The sequence below is a fragment of the Mandrillus leucophaeus genome, unplaced genomic scaffold (genome assembly GCF_000951045.1).
Source record: "Mandrillus leucophaeus isolate KB7577 unplaced genomic scaffold, Mleu.le_1.0 Scaffold730, whole genome shotgun sequence".
Lineage (NCBI taxonomy): Eukaryota > Metazoa > Chordata > Mammalia > Primates > Cercopithecidae > Mandrillus > Mandrillus leucophaeus.
In genome coordinates this window covers 798,977-816,106 of record NW_012107920.1, presented here as the reverse complement: position 1 = coordinate 816,106, position 17,130 = coordinate 798,977, and the positions used below count along the sequence as shown (strand labels likewise).

The following is a 17,130-nucleotide window of genomic DNA, read 5'->3' as shown; positions in this document are numbered from 1 at the left end:
CCCAGGAAGTCTGCCCTTCCATCTTTTCCTGCCTGCTTTATTCTAGCCACAGTGGCAGCTGACTAGATGGTGCCCACCCAGATTGAGGATAAATCTGTCTCTCCCAGTCCACTGACTCAAATGTTAATCTCCTTTGGCAACACCATCACAGACATACCCAGGAACAATACTTTGCATCATTCAATCCGATCAAGTTGACACGCAATATTCACCATCAGAGCATGTTACTATCCCGGTCAGAAAATGAAGACCTGACTCACCCATGCTGAGATGTGAAAACAGTTTATGGTTATTTTCTTCCACATATCCCTCATGGAGAGATCTTTTGAAATGACAACATGGTTATGCATTATGAGTGCTTACTTATCAGCTCTATATGTTGTCTTATGAGGTAATGAACTATTACTATTTTATTTCATGGTTATTTTATCTAATTGAGTCAACTAACCTCCTGTTCTTTCACATAACACCTAAAGCTTTGAAGTTGCATATTATTACACACAGAGAGAGGAGAAAAGAGCAAGCTGCCAATGTATGTGATCTGCTGAGCCCTGCTGCCTTTCCCCTGCAGACAGGCAATGCAGGGCAGAGGAGGAAGACTCTAAACCAGATATCTTGTGTTGAAACACACTACCCAGGAAACACTGCGCAATCGGCATACCCTCTATGCCTCTGACCTATAAAATGAGAATAATACTGACATTGGCCTCACAAGGTGGTAGTAAGGACTTGAATTGATTAATGGCTCCTCCTGATACATTGCGTGTGCTATATAAGCATTTTCCCATATCTTCCTTATTGGTGCCCTGCTCCAGCACCCTAGGCTTCTTTAATTCCTCGAATATGAGGAGCACACTCCTTCCTCTAAAACTCTGCAGTTTATTTCATAACACTCACCGCATAAATAATTAAGTGTGCATTTGTATGACTATTTGCTTAAGGTCTGCCTTCTCCCCTGGTGTAACTTCCATGAGATCAGGAACTCTATTTTGTTCCTCACTGCATAACCAGGACTATGTCAATGCTTGCAATGGATGCTCAATAGATGTTTGTTGAACATGGAGTGAATAAATAGAAAGCCTAAAATAATAAAAGCATCTAAATAATTTTTAAACCATTATTGGGTTTGCTAAGTCTTCATGGTTTAAGTCAGTTCCTTATCTGCAGTATCATATATTACCATATCAAATCTCAATTTAGCTTGAAACCTTAGAGGTATGCTTTCACATATTTTCTTTCAAAGTGCTTCTTGAGAAACCATATTGCAGAAGTTAATCATGTCTTTTAGAGAACTACATAAATATAGGATCCCTGAGATTACTTCATTTTTTCCTTCTTTGGAAGAAATACCATGAATGAAAATCTAATCAAATTGGATCAGTCAGTAGTAAACACAGTGTTCCCAGAACAAAACTTCTTAGCAGATGATGCAGGACTTTGAAACTCAATGTTTTTCCCTTTAGGAAGCAGAGACAAAACTCGAATAAGTTCACTGTACCCTAATGATACTGTTATTTTGGTTTAGGGAATGCAATTTTTAATGAGGATGTACATGCAGAGCAATAAAATGATGTTTTATAGGAACTATATATTTGATTTTTCACATTACTACTATATTAATACTACCTATGTAAAAAAAATTAATACCCTCAAAGAGCACTTTGAACCATTCTGGGAGAGGATTTTATATAAAAATATTATTCAAATCATCATTCAAAATACACTTAGAAGGTTTAGTAAACCTCTGACCACAGGGAAAGCAAATACGTTTGTCAAAGGCTCTGTTGAGATAGCAACCTCAGAAGGCATCACTATGCCTGCCTTTTATTCAGTTCATTCAAATACACAACCTAATTACACATTTATATTTTTCACTTATTTTTTACCTTACTATACATTTTCATTTATATTTTCCCTAGCTACCTTGCTACTCAAAGTGTGGTCTGCAGACCAGCAGCATTGGCATCACCTGGGAGCTTGTTAGACCTGCAGCCTCTAAGACCACACCTGATGTACTGAATCAGAATCAGCAATTTAACAAGATCCCCAGGTGATCTGTATGCACATTACATTTTGAGAAGCACTGCTGTAAATAGTTTTACCCAAAGCAATGAGAGTTAAATTAAGAATTTCAGTGCAGAGAAGAAATATAGTACTTACGAAAAAAAGTGAATTTGTTAAACAAAGTGCAGGGGAATGGTCATGTAGCAGCTGATGGCATTAGAGTCAGACAGACTTAGCCTCCAGATCTGCCTCTCACCACCTTGTGTACATCAAACACTTCTTAGTCCCACCACACACCCTCTCAATCTGCCTTTTTACTCCAGCCATTGCTGTGGGAACCAGCACTGCAAACCTGTAACCTGGTAATACCTGACCTCAGCTGCTCTAGGTAGCTATCACTTTCACCCAGGGTTTCACTGCTGCCCCCATGAGAGATGCCTTTGGGAACCTGCTCAGTCATTCTGAGCCATCTACATGCCTTGAAGTCAGAATTCTCCCCCATGGGGCAACCCTTGGCCAACCCTGAATGACAGCTGCATTCCATTCTAAGGTGCATTTTATGAGACCTCTCAGAGCATTCCCAGCAGAATAAGCCCCATTTGCCCATAGCAGTGGCTAACTGTATATAGAACTGTGGCTTTCTTCTAACCAGCAGAATATGCAAAGACAATAGAACGTCACTCTTGTGATTACATTATATTATATACAGCTCTCTCGGTAACAGACTCACTAGTGATTCTCTCTCCTTAGCTGGCTCTGAATAATTAAAGGGTCATGTTGGGAAAGCCACATGGCAAGGAACTGAGGGTGACCTCCAGGAACTGAGAGTAGCCTCCAGCCAACAGCCAGCAAGAAGCCAGAGCCCTCAATCATGCCACAGGGAGGTGAATTCTATCAACACCGCAAGTGAGCTTCAAAGCAGATTTTTCCCCAGTTGAGCCATTGGATAAGGATGCAGCCTGCCAACACTTTTATTCCAACCATGTGAGGCTCTGAGCCGAGGACCCAGTAAGCCATGCCCTGCATCCTGCCCACAGAAACTGTGCGATAATTAATGTGTGTTGTGTTAAGCTGCTAATTATGCAGCAACAGAAAACTAATATACCCTCCATTTTATTCTGCAAGCTCCATGAGGTTAGGAACTGTATCTGAAATGTCCAGTGCCTAATAAGAGTGACACATAGCAGTTGTTCAATAAATATGTTATATGTATAAACATATCTCTGAGTTTCCTAAAACAGAATTCACAGTACACATGTCTAAAAGTATATTCTTCCAGCATTAATATGGTATAAAAAGCAATAGCCATATATTAAATCCCTATTATCAGGTCACATATTATACAAATTATAACACAAACAAAACAGGCAATCAAAAAGGAAACAAATCCAGAAATAGTTTTTGCTTTCAGTACTCCTAAGTGCCTGACCAAGATTTGCCTCAATATTTTGTCTCGAGGTTTAATGCTCCAGGCTTCAATCACAAAAAGACACAATTAACATTCATTTCCTTCTAGCCCGTTTTCCTATACCTTAAAAAAAAACAGCTGAGAACATACTATGCATAAAATTGATATCTGGGTTATTTCTTTCAATATCCTATTATGAGCATATTCCTTGTCATAAATCAGCCATTTTCACAGACACATTTGAAACGCTAGGCCTTGCATGATTTTGGTAATGTTCTCCCAGCATTCTCTGCCTGATATTATCTTATATAAACAGTCAGTCATGCAGAACAGGTGTGACACAGCTGACTTCTGCTTTGGTGCAGCCAACTAGACCCAAGTTTGCTAATTTTAGTCACGTCTCCTTCCCCTCATCAGAACACTGATTCAGTGTTCCAGATGAAACCCTAACACATTGAACATCACAACAGTCTAGTTTATAATACACTTAAATCCTCTTCTGGCCTAAAGCTCCTTGCCAAGGCCTGTTATAACTACTGCAACAAATTGATGCTAAGTTGTTTTATATACATATATAAACATTGGTAATTTGGCCATGGACATTCACTTCCTGGATGAATTTTTCATTTTCTCACTTCATTGCCTTAATCTCAGTATGGATTTCCCATCCAGATGTCATATTCAATGTGTGCCAATAACTAGCATGAGTTGGGCTCAAAAACCACTTGCTTATATTGTTATCTTGTTTACTTAGTGCCCTTTTACAAAGCTAGTCACAAAAAATGATTAAATATTCTAGGGAGAGGATAAAAGACACAAAGTCAGAGCTATTGGTTACTGTCAAAAGATCAGAATCAACAGGTGTTTGGATCAGTAAGTCTAATTACTTACTTTTCCTTATTGAAGGGACTTTCTAGCCAGAGAGAATCTACTCTTATTGAAATCCACCAAAAACGAAACAAAACAAAAACCTTCTTCAGAAATAAAAATTTCATCCTTGTTTTGTTTTTGGTTCCTTGACCAGGAATGGGTCTTCTCTTAAATATCTCAGGGTTGTTCTTTTTTATTTTTTTAATTAAAGGCCATTTCTCTCATTTGATTTCCCAAAAACATTGAGAACAACAGCTAACATACAGTCAGCCCTCTATATCTGAGTTCCATATCCAAGGATTCAACCAACCATAGATGAAAAATATTCAGGAAGAAAACACATTTGTACTCAACACGTATAGATTTTTATTGTCATTAGTCCCTAAACAATACAGTATAACTGTTTACGTAGTATTCGCATTGCATTAGGTATAACTAATCTAGAAATTATCTAAAGTATACACAAAAGTGTACGTAAGTTATATGCAAATACTATGCCATTTTTTTAATTTTTTTTTTTTAGACATGGGGTCTCACTATGTTGCCCAGGCTGGCCTTGAACTCTTGGGTGATCCTCCTACTTCAGCCTCCCGAGTAGCTGGGATTATATGCACACACCACCAACCTGTCTTTACTATGCCATTTTGAAATAAGAGGATTTTGGCATCCTGGAGGGGTGGGGGGCATGGGGGTTTGGCACCAATCCGCCATGGATACTGAGGGACGATTGTACTTGAAAATGGTAATCAAGTCATCACTTTCAAGCCTTGTTGAATCCAGCGCTTCATCTACTCCACACCTGCACCCACACAGCTGAATGTGTCTGAAGGAAAACACATAATTGTACTGATTAATCTCACTTTAAATTCAAGACCACCCATTTCCAAACAAAGCTGACCCCTCCGTTTGAACACTTAAATCTAATTCCATCTCTCCTGCTCAAGGATATAACTCCCACAATTGCCCCTTCCTCCTACATGTTTTATTTTCCCATCTGTACTCGACATGCAATATATCTATAATTTTTTTAAGGCACTCACAATCCCACTTTCCTGTCCTGGTATGACCCCATTTCCACACTTTGAAACAAATGAATAGACTTGCTCTGTCCAATTTCTCTCTTCCTGTTCTCACTTAAACCCACTCGGAGTATGCTTTTGCCTGATTGCTCCATCAAAACTGCTCCTGCCAAGCTTTCCAATGAGCTCCACAGTGGAAATTCAGATTCCTCATCTTGCTTGACTTAGCAGCCTTTGACGTGGTTAAATGTTATTTCCTTCTTGAAGCACTTTCTTCACTTGACTTCTAGGACACCACATGGTCTCAAAATCTTCCTCTCAGTCTTGGCTGGTTCCTTTACTCCCCAACCTTTTAATGTTGGAAAACTCCCAGGCTCCCTTGCCCTGGAACTTCTCTTTCCTATTATCTGTCTATCTCTCTAGTTTCATCCCTCTATTCATCTATCATGATCCCCATTCAAGTCAGAACAGGCTACGTCTTCCTGGGTTAACAACAACCAACCTCCAGTCCCAGTAGCTTAAGAAAGATTTCTCACTCATGCTCCCTTTCAGTTGTGGTTTGCCTGGGTGTTCTATCCCATGTTGTCCTTTCTCTGGGACACAGCTCATAGAGCAGCTACCATAAAGAGTACTGCCAGCTGCTGTGACAGAGATAAGAATGTGACATTGTGCATTAATTACTAAAGCTTCCATCCAGAAGTAACACGTATTATTTCCACTTGATTTTAGTTGGACAGAGTAAGTCACAGGGCCATAATGAGTAGGAAAATACAATTCTAACATAAAACCATATTAGAAGATGAAATGGAAATATTTGGTGAATGACACTAGTGATTACCAAAACTCCCAAATGTGTATCTCCTGCCTAGGCTTCTTCCTAAACTCTTTTTTCATGTACCTAACTCTCTGCTCAGCATCTTCACTTAGATATCTAACTAAAACCTCAAACTGGCCAGGCACAGTGGCTCACGCCTGTAATCCCAACACTTTGGGAGACCGAGGCAGACAGATCAGCTGAGGTCAGGAGTTCAAGACCAGCCTGGCCAACATGGTGAAACCTTGTCTCTACTAAAAAATACAAAAGTTAATCCCAGCACTTTGGGAGGCCGAGGTGGGCGGATCGCGAGGTCAGGAGATCGAGACCATCCTGGCTAACACTGTGAAACCCCATCTCTACTAAAAATACAAAAAAAAAGTAGCCAGGTGTGGTGGCGGGCACCTGTAGTCCCAGCTACTCGGGAGGCTGAGTCAGGAGAATGGCGTGAACCTGGGAGGCGGAGCTTGCAGTGAGCTGAGATCACTACTGCACCTCCAGCCTTGATGACAAAGCGAGACTCTGTCTCAAAAAAAAAAAATACAAAAGTTAGCCAGGCATGGTGGTGTATGCCTGTAGTCCCATCTATTTTGGAAGCTGAGACAGGAGATCACTTGAACCCGGGAGGCAGAGGTTGCAGTGAGCCGAGATCGTGCCACTGCACTCCAGCCTGGGAAAAAGAGTGAGACTCCATCTCAAAAAAAAAAAAACTCCTCAAACTAAACATCTTCAAAACTGAGGTCTAGTCTTCTCCTTACTCCAAACCAAACCTCCTCCTACAGTTGTTTAATCTCAGTTCGTGGCAACTCCATGAACTCCATATATAAGCCTCATGAGGGTTTATTGTTGTATCCCCAATGCCAAACAAAATGTGTGGCAAAAAGTAGGTTGAACAAATGACTTGATGAATAAATACTGTGTTTTTGTCTCAGGTCACGCTCTGATTTCTTCACATCTTTAAAAAATGGTAAAGTAGAAACCTTACTTAAAAAGATTCTGACCAATTGAATATAATGATCAACACTGTAGCTCAAGCATACAGGGCCTGTTACTATACCAAATATTGTGTTGACTTCCTTGCATTCTCTGCCTCCCCCACCCAACAATTAGCCTACAAGTGCTGTACTAGTAGTTCTCTGACATTGTTAGCCTCCTGAGTCCGAGCCTTCACTACACTACCTGCATCCCCTCCCTCTTCATCCCATATAGCCATTCTCTCTCCATATGTGTATACAAACCTTTTGGGAATCCATTGCATATGTCACATTTTTTAAACAGGTTATCCTGTGATCCCCGTTAAACATTTCTAAGACCATTTACTACAAGGTCGATTTTTCTTTTAGAACTTATATTTACTTCTGGACTCAACACATTTTTTCTCCTTAAGTGTCTCAAGTCATCTCTCCTTACTCATCAGACAAATGCCATGCCAGCTGAAGAATTTTGTGTCCTAAAAGCCTAACTTTTTAAAGAGCTATTTGCAAATTACTGTTATTTTCTGGATCTGACTGACATACCAGGTGAGAGAGTTGTCAGCTGTTAGCTGACAGTTGCAAATCCAGGGGCCTTAAGTCAAGACTCCAAATAAGAAACACAGCAGCCCAAACTAAAGGTACTATCTCCAAATACATGTCAAGGCATTTGCTTCCCTTTTTAAAAATAAGATCAGATTATATATAAAGTCTATTATTCCAGTGTCTCTTTCATAAGGTCTGTTATGGTGATAAAAATCAATAAATACATGTAAAGTGCTTAGAATAGTACAACTCAATTTAAGTATGTGTTGCTATTTTCTTTTCCTTAAGATGACTAATTATTTAATAGTCTAAGTGGGTACTATATTAGGGTTCTCTAGAGGGACAGAGCTAATGGAATAGACATATATATAATGGGGAGTTTATTAAGTATTAACTCACATGATCACAAGGTCCCACAATAGGCCATCTGCAGGCTGAGGAGCAAAAAGAGCCAGTCCGAGTTCCCAAACTGAAAAACTTGGAGTTCAATGTTTGAGGACAGGAAGCATCCAGCATGGGAGAAAGCTATAGGCTGGGAGGCTAGGCCAGTCTCTCTTTTCACATTTTTCTGCCTGCTTATATTCTAGCTGTGCTGGCAGCTAATTAGATTTGTGCCCACCCAGATTAAGGGTGGGTCTGCCTTTCTCAGCCCACTGACTCAAATGTTAATCTCCTTTGGCAACACCCTCACAGACACACCCAGGATCAATAATTTAATCCTTGATTGAATCCTTCAATTCAATCAAGGTGACACTCAGTATTAATCATCACAGGTACACTCTCCTAAATTATAATCCAAAATACAATCTTCATGTGCTGTTGTTATTAACATTTTTAATCTTTGGTAGATTAAAATAGGATTTAAGTAGTTTAAATTCACAGTGTAATTGTAACTATACATATGTTTGGAAACCTGGATATATCAATGCAGCATGTGAGACAGGAAAATAGTTACGTTCCAAAGATGGTACAGATCCAATAATTCTGCCCTGTTGGAGCACATAACAGATGAAAAACACAGGGAAGGTAACACTGAGACCTAATAAAAATAACCAAAAGGAACTGCCCAGCTGAGAGGTAGAGACTCAGACGCAGCAGTTTTGGCCGCATAACTGATTGACTAAGCAACCTGAAGCCAGTCGTGAATCGGTGTTTTATTCAGATGTGAATAAAGATGACTGCCCCAAATTTTAGTTACCCCAGTGTGAAAACATTCATTTTTCACTGTCAGTCAGTCAGAAAATATAAATTCTGTCTTAGTTATGTCTCCAGACACACTCTCAGCCATGGCTGGAGTAAGCTTTGATTCCATCTAGGCTGGGAATGTAACCTACTCCCTGCTTGTTTCCTCACACTGTACCACGGCCATCCCAATACAGGCCTCCAGGAGGCAGTGTCTCTTTATTGTAACCTAGTGCATGAATTCTTCCAGTTCTTCAATATTCTTAACTTCTGTCTTCATTCTCCTAGGAAACCTTTCTAGTCCAAGAAAAATTATTCTGTAATGGTAGCCCTCCCACTGGCCCACCCATCATGGAATAATGCATCATGACTTTGCTAGGTTGGGTGAGTTCGTTCAAAGATCACACGCAGGCCTTTGGTTTCGGGAAAGGTAGAGAGAAAGGGACCACAATTTTGAAAGTAAAAGGACTGGAATTATTTTTTGTTTGCAGCACTTGAGGGAAGATGTGATTTTTAAAATAGAGCTTAAAAACCTAAACAAAAAATTGTTGGCCCTGATATATGTATAGGTTGTCCTAAGGAATTCCTTTATTGCTTTACATAGGACAACCAAAGTTCCTGTTGAGACCTTAGGTTGACCCTTTGTCACTTTTCCCACTGAAAGTTGCTTTTGATGTTCATTCTCACTGATTTTTACCTTCAATCAAGCCCTTGGATATGATGTTAGCCATTGCCACTATCAAATACCCTAGAAGAGTGGATATAACCCTTTTTTGATCATGAGTTTCTTTGAAGTTCCAATGAGATATATGTGTATTGCTGAACCTACACATATGTATATATCCTTATGCTTTGTAACAATTTCAAGGATCTGCTAGATTTTGTTCAGTAAGGTCTTCTAGGTGAAGAAGAGAGAGCCCCTTATAGCTTTCACACTGCTATCCTAGGTCAATTAGATTAGTCTGGTAATCAAGTTGCTTTTTGTGAACCAGTAACTATTGAAAGCCAAATATCAACAATTCGGGAAAATTGTCTTTGACTTCTTTATTTGGAAATACTCTGTAAAGAGAGAATTTTTAATTATCACACAGGACTGATGTTTTATTTGTAGCTTGATCACCAGGTAACTGCTTCATTCATTCATTTCATTTACTTTTACTATCATTACCTCACTTTACATAATAATATTTAACAATTATTGTAATCAGGACACTATTCACACTTTAACCAAGTATCTTTTATGACACTCCTGAGAAAGAGATATCTCTTCTGGATAACCAAGCCAGAGAAGAATAGTTCAATAGCTTTATTACTGTGATAGTGAAAGTTGATGTCAATGCTAAATTGATGACTCTCTATCCTAGGATCATCAAACCACACCTTTCTCCTTTACAAAAGTTAGCAATACTTCCACATTTGCTAATTTCATAAATGATTTAGTAATATCAACTAATACAAAGCATTTGCAAAGCATCTGAAAAAAAAATCATGTTCAGACAAAATCTCATCAAGCTTAAAATTTCATGTCCTAAATTTAGAATATTATATTCACACAAACTACCTCCATTTTATTGTAAATAAAGTGTCTATCGATGTCACCACCATTGTCATTGTTGCAATTGTCATTCATTGGTTCAAGCTTTAAGATCACAGTGGCCCCTAGTGGTGCATTCTTTTTCTTTTCCCCCTCTTTTGTTCTGCTTCAAATTATCAACAGGTACACACTGAATACACATTGATTACTCATTATAACAACAACTTTATTAATGAAATGCTTACTACCACCACTTCCCTAAACTTATAGAAACAAATTATTTTGGAATTTGAAATCTCATATTTTGAAAATATGTGACACGAAAATGTTGACAGAACGGAAGCTCACTGGTAATATTTACTGACAATGAAAGTTCTAAACTAGAATATAAAAATGAAACATTTCTTTAAAAATCAAGAAATATAAAAGGCATGCTAATAATATGATAATGGTCATCCCAAGACAATAACTCAAGAATTAACTGTCTGCAAATAATCATCTGTGTAAGCAGTACCTTGACTTTGAAGTCCTTAAAAATGCAAGCTTGAAGACAAGGGAGCTAATCATACTAATTAACTCACTGTGCCTTGTAACAAATTAATTTTGAGTAAAGGAACAGGCAACTAGAGAAAAAGTCCAAAATCTCAATTTGTTAATCTGAATAGAACATAAATACTCTCAGAATTTATTTGGCCTTTAGAATAAGAGTAGAACCAGGAGGGTGGGAGCAGTGATCACTCCACGCTGACAGCCTGGAATTGTTATTTATGACACCGTTTTTCAGTTCTACGTTCCAATGGGAGAATTTACCATATTTGGGCAGCAGAACATGACAGGTTGACGTAGACTATCCATAATAGGCTCCACCCTCAGAGAACTAATCTAACCTGAAACTTTAACAAGTTCTTCCTATTACTAGGAACAATAGCTTAGCTTCTGTTTAAAATGTGTTCCTGACAGGCAAACTTTGTAGACTAGGTCCTGCTCAGTACTGTCAGCATTCATTTTTAGTCAACAAGTTGTAGGTAAAGGTCCTTTGCATACCTGCTACCATTCTACAAAGACTATATCAACATTCTTGACTTTTTCTAATAAATACTGATATTTTGAATGTTTACAAAGTAAAAATATAAAGTAAGAGTCACTCCTTACTCCTAGAGGATCTAATTCTTGTATCGGCCCATTCCTGTCTCCTCAACTTCTTCTTACATAGGTTTGAGCCTCCAGGTCTTCAAACATATTCAGGTGTTACTGGCTGAAAAGCTGTGTTTCACTGATGTTACCACATCTCTCTCCAGCCACCATCCTCAATGTAGCCTTCCTTTCACAAAGTTCTTTAAAGGATATTCTAAATACTGTTTTCATGCTCTCACACACACACACCTTAAAATTCCTGTCATAACCAGCCCCTCCCACCCCACATTCGTAAATAAAAATAAAATAAAATAAAATAAAATAAAATAAAATAAAATAAAATAAAACCAGGCTTCCCAAACAACTTTTATTCTGAAATCTGTCAAGGCTGACCGATGACCTCACCAAATCCAGTAGTGTTTTCTTAACCCTTAGTTTTCAAGGCCTGTCTGTTCTAGTAGACATTATTGACTACCATCTTCTCAAAATGCTTTCTCCTCTTGGATTCCAGGACACCACATTTCTCTGATTTTCCTCTTCCTTTTACAACTCCAGGACATATATCATATATTCTCTGTCTGAGTACTATATACTTCTATTATGTGAGTGACTACAGTATTCACCACAATTATGTATTTTTCTTTAAGGAAGAGAAGAGAATACAAGGACAATGGAATGATGAGGGAGAGGGACAACAACGTACTTATTGGCCAATTACACATTTGCGTGATGTCTGCAAAGCACACCCCATTCTGAGTAGCTAGATATGTTGTTTAAAGGGGAACTTGGAGACTCACAGGACATAGGAGACATCTGGCCTTCTGAGAACAATTGGGTGCATTCTAAATAGCTCCTGAGCCCCCAGTAGGCCTACTAACAGATATGACCTTGGGTAGACTACACTGATTCATAGCCTTTTCTAATAACTTATTTGTTTTTAACATTATCATTTACTGTGTCTAAGATTTCTATTCAACAAACTTTTAAGAAAAAAAGTTTTAAACTGTGAAACCATAAGGATATGCTCTGACCATTTCTGAAATTATCAGGTGTCAGTCTGACCAAAATTACATGCCCTGAGTATATTCTTAATATTAAAATTATAAATGTTTTGTCCTTTATTTAGATATTCAAGTAAGCAGAGGAAGCCACGTTCTCTAAAGGCAATTAGAGGAAGCTTGTTGAAATGATCATTTTGGTTGTTTTCATTCTGTTATGAAATGCCATTCTGTTATAAAATGTCATTCTGTTCATTTCATTCTCTAACAAACTTCATCCTGTTAGATATCTCAGAACTCAAACTACAAAGAACTTTAGAGCAAATGAGTAAGTTGATTGTGAAAACATGATGCTCTGCATAGCACACTGATGGCCTCTGTTCAGAATTGTTTTGTTTCCGTTTTGTTTTTTAATAATGAAGGTCAATTAAGCCATAAAATGATAATCCAAAAGAATCCCCTATGGAAGATTCAAGGCAGGCCCAGAAGAGGTGATACTAAAATTGAAAGGGAAGAGCAGCTCTACTGGCCATCTAGAGTAAGTAGGAGACACAGGCAGTAAATATCCTAAATCTATCTATTAGCCTGCATCCTTCCACTTTTCTGGTCCTCTCTTAAGATGATTAATTGATACCAATAACTTCTTAGGGTGTTTTTTTTCCCTTTTTATGTACATATGAATGTATGTATGTATTTATTTCAGAGATGGGTCTTCCTATGTTGCCCAGGCTGGAGGGCAGTGGCTATTCACAGATGCAGTCATAACACACTCAGTCTCCAACTCCTGGGCTCAAGTGATCCTCCTGCCTCAGCCTCCCAAGTAGCTATGACTATGGTGCATACCACTGTGCCCAGTTAACATCCTGTATTTTGATATACGAGCTTATTTTTTCCACACTAATAATCTGTATTGTCCTTTGACTTAGAAATTCTGCAGTCTCATTTGGAGAATGGGATATGAGCAGATAATAAAAGTTGGAATTCTTCCTCTTCCACAAATGTATTATGTAATTATAATAATTTCTATCATTTCTGAATGCTTACTCCATATCAGATACCGTGTGAAGCACTTTGTAGACATTATCTCGTGTGATCACAACTATTCTGCGTGGTAGTATTGCCCTTAATTGATTGACAAGAACCTGTGACTCAAAGAAGTAAAAAAAAAAAAGACCTTGCTTATTTCCTAGTAGGCAGATTCAAATCAATCAATACAAACTCACCTAGGAAGTAGCTGAGCTAAGATTCCCAATCTGAATTTTTTTTACCCTGAAAGAACACGCTTTTCTCAACTAAATTAATATTGCTGTTCACCATATTTCTGATGTATAATCACTGGACATTGGAGTAGACACATATTTTTAGCACCCTAATCCAGATAAGGAACTTTAAATGCTCAACAGCCCAGGCTGTGTATCTCAGCATGTTAGGAAACAGGAGGGAAGTTAAGAATACTAAAAGAAATAACTAGACCAAGAAGCAGCTTATCCGCGCCTTCTGGAATCTCTGCCTGGTTCAGCCCGCCTGCCTCCACTCCTGCCTCCACCATGTCCATCAGGGTGACCCAGAAGTCCTACAAGGTGTCACCTCTCTGCCAGGGGCCTTCAGCAGCCACTCCTACAAGAGTGGGCCCAGTGCCCTCATCAGCTTCTCGAGCTTCTCCCAAGTGGGCAGCAGCAGCTTCCAGTGTGGCCTGGGTGGAAGTTATGGTGGGGCCAGCAGCATGGGAGACATCACCACTGTCACAGTCAACCAGAGCCTGCTGAGCCCCCTTAACCTGAAGGTGGACCCCAACATCCAGGCAGTGCGCACACAGGAGAAGGAGCAGATCAAGACCCTCAGCAACAAGTTTGCCTCCTTCATCGACAAGGTACAGTTCCTGGAGCAGCAGAACAAGATGCTGGAGACCAAGTGGAGCCTCCTGCAGCAGCAGAAGAGGGCTTGGAGCAACATGGACAACATGTTCCAGAGCTACATCAACAACCTTAGGCGGCAGCTGGAGACTCTGGATCAGGAGAAGCTGGAGCTGGAGGCAGAGCTTGGCATCACGCAGGGGCTGGTGGAGGACTTCAAGAACAAGTACAAGGATGAGAACAATAAGCATATAGAGATGGAGAATGAATTTGTCCTTATCAAGAAGGATGTGGATGAAGCTTATGTGAACAAGTTAGAGCTGGAGTCTCCCCTGGAAGGGCTGACTGATGAGATCAACTTCCTCAGGCAGCTGTATGAAGAGGAGATCCGGAAGCTGCTGTCCCAGATCTGGGACATGTCTGTGGTCCTGTCCATGGACAACAGCCGCTTCCTGGACATGGACAGCATCATCGCTGAGGTCAAGGTGCAGTACGAGGAGGTCACCAAGTGAAGCAGGGCTGAGGCTGAGAGCATGTACCAGAATAAGTATGAGGAGCTGCAGACGCTGGCTGGGAAGCACGGGGATGACCTGCAGTGCACAAAGACTGAGATCTCCGAGATGAACCAGAACATCAGCCAGCTCTAGGCTGAGATTGAGGGCCTCAAAGGCCAGAGGGCTTCCCTGGAGGCCGCCATCACAGTTGCTGAACAGCCGGGAAGCTGGCCATTAAAGATGCCAACACCAAGGTGTCCGAGCTAGAGGGTACCCTGCAGCAAGCCAAGCAGGACTTGGAGCGGCAGCTGCGCGAGTACCAGAAGCTGATGAACATCAAGCTGGCCCTGGACATCGAGATTGCCACCTACAGAAACCTGCTGCAGGGCGAGGAGAACCAGCTGGAGTCTGAGATGCAGAACATGAGTATCCATAGGAAGACCACCAGCGGCTATGCAGGTGGGCTGAGCTCGACCTAGGGGGACCTCACAACTCCCAGCCTCAGCTATGGCCTGGGTTCCAGTTTTGGCTCTGCTGCAGGCTCCAGCTCCTTCAGCCAAACCAGTTCCACCAGGGTCATGGTTGTGAAGAAGATCGAGACCCGCGATGGGAAGCTGGTGTCGGAGTCCTCTGATGTCCTGCCCAAGTGAACAGCTGCGGCAGCCCCTCCAGCCTACCCCTGCTGCGGCTGCCCCAGAGCCTTGGAGGGAGGCCGCTGTGCAGGGGAGCACAGGGAACAGGAGACCCACCTGAGGCTCAGCCCTAGCCCTCAGCCCACTGGCAGGGGAGTTTACTGACTGGGGAACCCCCTTGCCCATGCCTCCAGCTACAAAACAATTCAATTGCTCTGTGTGTGTGTGTGTGTGTGTGTGTGTGTGTGTGTGTGTGTTTTCAAAATAAAATCTCAGCTAGCTCTGCCCAAAAAATAAATAAATAAATAACTGAGGACAAACAGCCTTACTTCTCCCCTTCTATGGATAATGGCTCCCACTGTTTATTATAAGATGTGACTTGCCTTAGTAATCAGAGAAAACTCAATTGGGAAAGAATGGGAAGCAGTACTGTATTTTGGAGAGACACTTTATCCATATAATTTTCTGTGAAAGCCTATTCCTATAAGCAGGACTTGGAATGTGTTGCTTGCTCTCATAATCATCAAAACCATGAAATAAACACATCTTTTATAAACCTACAGGCCAGATTGGCCTCCATCTTCAATTCTAGGCACTCCTGCTAATGCCAGTAAAAAGAAGAAAATTAATTCATGCCTTAATTAGACCAAAATTATTATTTCTCAGTGGATCTCTTAAAGTAAATCTCAAATTGATTTGTGGGGGGTGTGTGTGTGTGTGTGTGTGTGTGTGTGTATTTTAAAAGCATAATGAGGTCATATTTTCTCAAATGTGTGCATTTTGGCACAAGCAAGTCTACCAGAAGTCTTCTGAGAACATAGCTTAGTAGATTATACAATTATTAAAGATTGACCTCCTCTGTTGTGTTTAATGAACCGGAAATTGCATTTTTAACCTTGGCTGATGTGCAGTCTGATGTCAATCATCTTTTTTTAATCTATCTGAAATAGACAACAAATTAAATTGGTCCAAAAACTAATTTATTAGGCCAGAAGAGGGGCAAAAACAGCCAGTGGTAATGGAGAAAGACTTCAAGGAAGATTCGTTCTGAAGTCATGTTAAGAAGATGGCAATGGCAATGAGAATGACTGATTTACATACACAGTCATGAGAACTATTGGCGGAGGGGAAATCCTGTAGCAGGGCCTTGAAGCCCTTGTAACTTGCATGTAATACAAACATGTACTGAAAGCCCGGTGAAGACCGCTACACACCAGACACAATCCCAACAGTGTGAAACGTATATTCTCAAGCCAAATTATACCTAAAACAAGTCTATCACTAAGCTTACAACACTTTTTACCATTGTCTATCATTGCATTTTATAACTTTCAATGTAAACATTTTGTACATATCTCCCTTACCAATCAATTGACCATTTCCATTTCAAACAGAATCTATTTGCTGCACAGTATTTCATGTGTTAGGAAAAGTAAACATCTTCACTAATTTTATAAAACAAGCATCTCCATAATGCCTCCTTTGTTTTGTTCATACCATTTTTTCTTCCTATTCCTTTTTAAGGACATTATTCAGTTTGCAAAAGATTTTCTAGTGAATAAACTTGTGACCTCTGCTCCCCACCCCCCACGTCATCCTGGTTAGTGATATGAAGACATAATTAATGATGATGTTACCATCTTTCTGAACTTGTGAAGCAATGGAAGTCTA

The 17,130-nt window shown here is 40.1% G+C and overlaps 1 pseudogene across 1 annotated transcript in view; it reads left to right on the top strand.

Annotated features, from left to right (window-relative positions):
* The first annotated feature begins 14,027 nt into the window (after window positions 1-14,027).
* The window catches only part of LOC105528754, a 12,356-nt pseudogene continuing 9,253 nt past the window's right edge, over window positions 14,028-17,130 (top strand). Inside the window, exon 1 of the transcript XR_001004401.1 lies at window positions 14,028-15,678. The product of XR_001004401.1 is annotated as a keratin, type II cytoskeletal 8 pseudogene (transcript). The remainder of the gene's footprint in view (window positions 15,679-17,130) is intronic.